The following is a 6223-nucleotide window of genomic DNA, read 5'->3' as shown; positions in this document are numbered from 1 at the left end:
GCTGGTGCAGCGGCGAACCCGGCCCCGCCACCGCCCGGATCGCCCGGCCCGCGCCTGCCGTTCCGCCCGCCGCCAGGGCCCCACCCCGGCCCTTCCCGATCCCCTCTCCTCAGCTCGGCACCCGCGGCCCCGTCCCGGGTCTCTCTCCTCAGCTGGCACCCACGGCCCCTTCCCAGGTCCCCTCTCCTCAGCTCGGCACCCACGGCCCCGTCCCGAGTCCCCGCTGCCCCTCACAGCTCCTTGGCAGGGCCCCGGGCCCGTGGGCTGTGGGCAGGAGCCGCGCCCCCGCCGACACCCGTGGGCAGGGCTGAGGGCAGGCCTGCGCATCTTGGTATTATTTATTTACGCTATTGGTAATGCAAAGGCTCTGGAGTTTACTGCAGGCTGGCTTGTGAAGCGCGATGAGCTGGGTCATGGGCTCAGGAGTTATCTTGCGGGTGATGCTGTTTGCTCCCATGTCTGTCGGTTTCTGGTGTATGAGTATTTCACAGTCTGCAGTGGAGTATGGAATTGTCAATATTTTAGAAGAATTTGGGGATTAAATATTACTCCCAGCTGTAATAAACATACACAGGTACGTTTCTCAGTAAAGGTACATAGGATGGTAGACTGTCCTACGTAAAGTGCGATGTTGTACCTATCTGCATTTGCTGGAACAAAAACAGTGTAACTTGCACTGCATGGAGCTTTTTCCTGCAGTTTTTCAAAGTATTGGTGGTTTTTAGGAAYTGGAAAGTATAGAATATTCTTCAGAACCAAGGCGTGAATAACTTCCAAAATAAGATCACTTGGGTTCAAGCATCTTTGTAGTGTTTTGTGCCATCTGACAGGAAAAAAAAAACAACAGGATTGTCAATTTCTAAACAAAAACATATTTGTGTCAAGCTCCTGACCCTCCTGAGCATTCAAAGAATGTCTGCTATGCTCTCTATTACCACAGGTCATGTTATTCTCTGTTGCAGGTGGATAAAGTTCTGATTTTTACACAGTCCTTTGCAGTATAATCCTCTCCCACAATGGCTGACATTTAATGCACAAACTGTAAACAAGGATCCAGCAGTTATGCAGTTCCATAAAAAGTCTTTCTGACAAGAAGTGGAAATACCAAGTTCCAGTATAATATTTTTTAAACTGTAAAACTTTTGGGGCAGAACATTGTTTTACCTGTTTTGGTGTCAAACAGTTCTAGTATAAAGTAAAAAGGCTTTTTTGAGAAAAAAAGTCATCTAGACACAAAACTTCATTTTGGTAACTCACCCTTAAATTCCAGGACCTTAGCATCAGTGAGAAACCCCAATAAAATTCATATGGAATGTCTTAGAGCTCCATAAATTGTCTAAGTCCTAATGGTTTAGTCACAGGAGAGCCTAATCTAATYCACAAAATTTGGGTTTTTTGCTGATTCTGTTAGTAGTGTTTATTCTTAAAGGGTAAACAGTAATACTTTTGATATAAAAAAATACTTTGATGTAAAATGTCTGATTATTCACTGACGGCCTATTAGAAAAATTTGATAAGAGGAAATTGAAGTTTGAAAACTATGTTATAGATCAACAATGTTCTAGGAACTCAACTGAAACAGGAAGAAAATGAAAAAGACTTTTTAAGAGAGCRGGTTTTAAATGGCATTTTAAACATCTGTGCCCAACTGCTCCTTTCTGCAAGATTACTGTAAAGCAAAGGTATCTTTCAAATTTAAAAACTTATTGGCAAAGACATCTTTCTGCTGTGTGAGATTTGCACGGTTGTGAAAACTCCTTGGCTTCATCTTGAATTAAAAGTGAAACACAAATAGCAGCAAAAAAAGGATGGGAAGTGGCAGTTTCTGGTTATGGATTGGTTTCCTCCTTCTTTTGCTAATTCTAATTCTGCATTTCAGTGAATTTATTCTCCCTGCCCRTCTTCACAGTTGTTGCACTGGAATACAATACTTTGTTTGAGGAATGATGCATGGGCTGTCCGCTGCCTCCTCATCCTTGAAGCGCAGCAAAGTGCACCAACAGGCAGAGTCAGGCCATGACCTGGGGTACACTGCAAAGCTGGAGTTACTCAGGTGTGTGCTGTGAGTTTTGTGTGGTGCTGATCTCCCTGGCCCTCCTCAGAGCTGTGCTGGGGAAATGTTCATCCCACTCCCTGCTCCTGATTCTTGCACAGACCCAGGSACAAGTGGGATGATGCCCTGTCCATGTTTTCTCTGTGAGTGGGACAGAATCTGTGTTTCAACAAATGAAGAGAACGTCATGTTTTATAGTTCAGTTATTTTGCTGAGGTTTTATAGGACAGGACAAAATTTACTASCCTAAGCACCATTGTCTCCTTAACAAATGTTAATATTAAGGTAGATGAAATAATAAAGATTCTCTTTTACTCTTCCATTTGTTTGTGAGACCACGGCTGGGTCTCTCTGTTGCAGTTCTGCAGCTCTCTGCTGTTGGCAGTTCTGAAAAGTTATAAAAACTCTGGTTATAAAAACTCTTTTTCATGCCCTGGTAGATTACTTATGTATTTCCAAGCTTATTTGGGCTGCAGTCGCTCCTTTGAACTTCCTACAGAAAAAGTCTTCATTCTTCAGTCCCTTCATTTTACCCTTGTTGGCTGAAAACTCTCAGCAAATGATCTACAGCTACAGTTCAGATGAGGGGGAAGTGCAGCCAGTGCTCCCAGTCAGTGCATTTTCTGTTTTTACTCCAGGCTAAATTAGGGTCCAGTGAGTCCTGCAAATCTGAGTGACTCATAGACTTTRTATTTTATCTTTGCAGTTTTCCACTTGAAACAATTGCCAGAAAKTCCTGGTTTTATGAGCTGTTTTGCAAATGACACCCTTCTCTTGGTTTGTCTGCAGGTGTTTTCCTTAAATTGTAATAGCAGGCAATTTCTGGGCTATTGATTAGTAATTGCATTGGTAGCTATACCCTAATTTTCAGTGGTAATGGCTGTAATTCTACAGACTGTTTATTTGGGCATAGCTCTCGAAAGGGTGAATTGTCCTGGTGATAACTTCCTCAATTACTTAATGAACTTCTATTTTGCCTTTTAATTCTCCAAGTGTTTAAAAAAACAAGAGGTAGGGATGCTAGAATTTTTTGGTGCTGCCATTTTGTTTGACGAATCCTTTTATTTCACAGGTGGCATTACTTGAGCATTTTCCTCATTTATATAAATATGGTATAAAGTGCTCAAGTAGTGTAGGTACCTTCCCTGGCAGTTCTTTTTTATTTTTTTTTTTTCCCTTTTGGAGTGCCAGGTGGATCAGAAACCTTTCCTAGGAGCTCTGACTTGTAGTGTGCTCTTTCTGCTCCAGTGCTACAGCCACAGGTACCTTATTGCATATTCATGGTGACAGATGCTTATTTTTAGCTGTGCAGAATCTTTTTCTGCCTTCAGAGGAAAGTTTTCTAAGTTACTACATGTTAAYAGTGTTATAGGGCAGCAGTGTAAATTTAAACAATTAAAATTGATGGGATAGGATGGTGTGWAAAGGGACTCCAGGTTTAGCAGGATAATCCTATGGAAGTGACAAGGTTTAGGAAGTTTGTTCTGGGACTATTGACTTCCCCAGCTGTAGGAATGGGATGTTTTTTCTGTTTCTATGCTCTGTATAAAACAGATATAACACAGAACTACTTTGCATAATATCTATGCTTCTCAGCTGTTGCAATTCTGAAATGTGAATTCAACTAGAAATTCCTTTGTTATGAAATAATTGCAGTAACGATTCTGTAAAGGAATGGATGGCTTTAATTTTTTTTTTTTTCAATCTTGTTATACAATTGGCAAAATATTCTAGAAAATCTGAAGCACAAAACATTAAAAACACCCGCACTTTCTGAAATAATGTAATTTAATAAAGTACAAGGGAAATGAGAGGGAGAAGAAGTTAGCTACCTATGTGTCCACTGGCATCTTGGATGTGGGTGTTACCAACAGTTATGGTCCTTTCAAGAGATGCCAAAATAATATTGAAAGAAACAGAGACAAAACATTAAATTACAGTTGCAATTCAATAAAAACAAGAGAATGAAAATACTCAGTTCGATTTATACAGTAAAGCTGATGCTACAACAACAGTGTAAGAGGGTGAAATAGGTCACAGGCAGCCCTCCTTACATTGCTCAATAACATTAGCAGGATTAATCATTTATGGATTATCTCCTAGAAACAATGATCTGGTGCAGACAGGTAATCCAATCTCCTCTATCTTTCTAACCTGGCTTGCCATTTCACAGGAGATTGTGGAAGGGTGGCAAGTTTTTCTAGGAAGACATTGTCTGCCAGCTTGAAACATGTAAATTGCTGGAATTTGCATCAAAATATGACAGCTCTTCTCTGATGAAGGTAGGTAGTGAAATTAGACAGGTAAAATGATTTTTTTTAAGCTAGGGCACAAAGGTTCAGCTCAAAAATTATATCATGTTCACCTTTAGTTATAATCTGTCACTGACAGAGTGAAGAGAGAAGTTTATCATTGACATAAATAAGAAATAGAGAGAAAACGTTATTCCTGGGACTCTGCATTTTGCATAATATCCAGTAATGTGTTTTTCCTGAGTAAATTTGTAGAAAAATTTAGATACAACTTATTTTGGAATACGAGCCTTTCAGTGATAGCAGCCTCTGTAAGTGCATGAGATGCAGGTGTGCAGCCTAACTTTTATTGATTGATGTGCTTAATGTGATACATTGAGCTTTGAATATGCATCTTTAGTCACTTCTGGGGTATTTTATCTGGCTGTAGCCTCAAGGCCTGATGTTGAATGTATTAGACTGTGCTAATTTCATTGCTGAAAATGATCTCCATTGCAAATACTCATTGGACAAAATATTGCAGTAGCAAAAGTGCACYATCAGGGATTTTCAAATGCTTCTTTCATTTTGCATGTAGTTGCTGTTTTATTGCTATAATAACATTAGGAAAAAATATTCAATTACTGTCACAAACAGAGTAGCCTGTTCCCCTAGGTCTCCTTGTACAGTTAAAATAAAAGGAAATAATGAGATTAGCAAGGTCCTGCTCTGTGCAGAATTGAGAAATACATCAGGAATAATTGTGTATCACAGTAGTAACCCTGAGCCTTGAGAAAGCTACTTTAGTAGAACCATGTTAGTTTTTAGCTCAGCCAATTTTTAATTACTGAGTTATCTACCTTAAATATAATGTGTCAGCTTTATGGCATTATTGTGTACTTATATTTTTGTCTTCTTAAAGCATCCTTTTGTTCCTGAGCCACTTTTGATGCCTCCATATATCTGGCCCTTTAAATAATGAGACTGTCACATAAATTTTAAACTGTAGGTTTCTATGCTGCTTTGTCTCTGAAGTCTTGCTGTAAAATGGCAAATCAGAATTCCTTTAAAAGATTTTTAGTATCTTTCTTATTATTTTTATTTCTCAGTATTTTATTTTTAATTTAATATTTTATTTAAAATATTTTAACTTCTTGCAAGATGTGCACATATTGGAGCAATCATCTCAAAAATAGGTTAGATTAATTTTTAACGAGCAAATGTGTATTTTTCAATAGGCTTTTCTTGATGTGGTGTAGTACTAATAAGGAAGATGCAACAAGATTCTGAGAGTAAATAGCTTCTAGAGCTTTTCAGACATGACTGGAAACAAATAGAATGTAAAGCAGCTCAGTGGTTTGGGCTGCTTTTGATGCTTCTTGGGTTTTCCAGTGTCAGAAGAATGGGAATCAGTAAACCTGYATTCATTTCAAAGGTTATTAAACCACTACAGCTCTCTCTACCTTCATTTTTCCAGCCACAAAATGAGTACAATGTATTCATCATTGCAAGTTTAAATGAAATACTTTTTTGAGGAGCAATATAAGCAGTAGGCATTCTGGTGATATTTCACTCATCCAGGGAAGGGCAGGTGGGATGCTGAAGGATCACAGGAYGCTGTTGGAAGGTGAGGGCAGCAGCTGCATTGGGTGGTGTCAGCAGGGCAAGGGAGCAGGTTTGGACCTCTGCTCTGGCTGKGTGGGTGTCCTGGAGCCCTCAGTGTCAGCCAACACCTTCTGTGGTCTCATCTTCCTGCTGGAGCAGGGCTGCAAACAGGAACAAGCACAGGTGTAGTGAGGGCCTGGGCACAGCATCCCTTGGTTCCTGCTGTGAGCACACAGATCCCTTGCTCTTTGCTTTGGCAGCTTTCTCCAGGAGGTGTGTGTCCAGGAGTATTCAGTGACATAAACCACGTGGATTGAACGTGTGCTCAATTCTG

The sequence above is a fragment of the Malurus melanocephalus genome, unplaced genomic scaffold (genome assembly GCF_030028575.1).
Source record: "Malurus melanocephalus ecotype Western Australia unplaced genomic scaffold, MMel_1.1 scaffold_452, whole genome shotgun sequence".
In the NCBI taxonomy this organism is placed as follows: Eukaryota; Metazoa; Chordata; class Aves; order Passeriformes; family Maluridae; genus Malurus; species Malurus melanocephalus.
The sequence above is the reverse complement of the archived record's forward strand: the minus strand, read 5'-3'. Positions refer to the sequence as shown.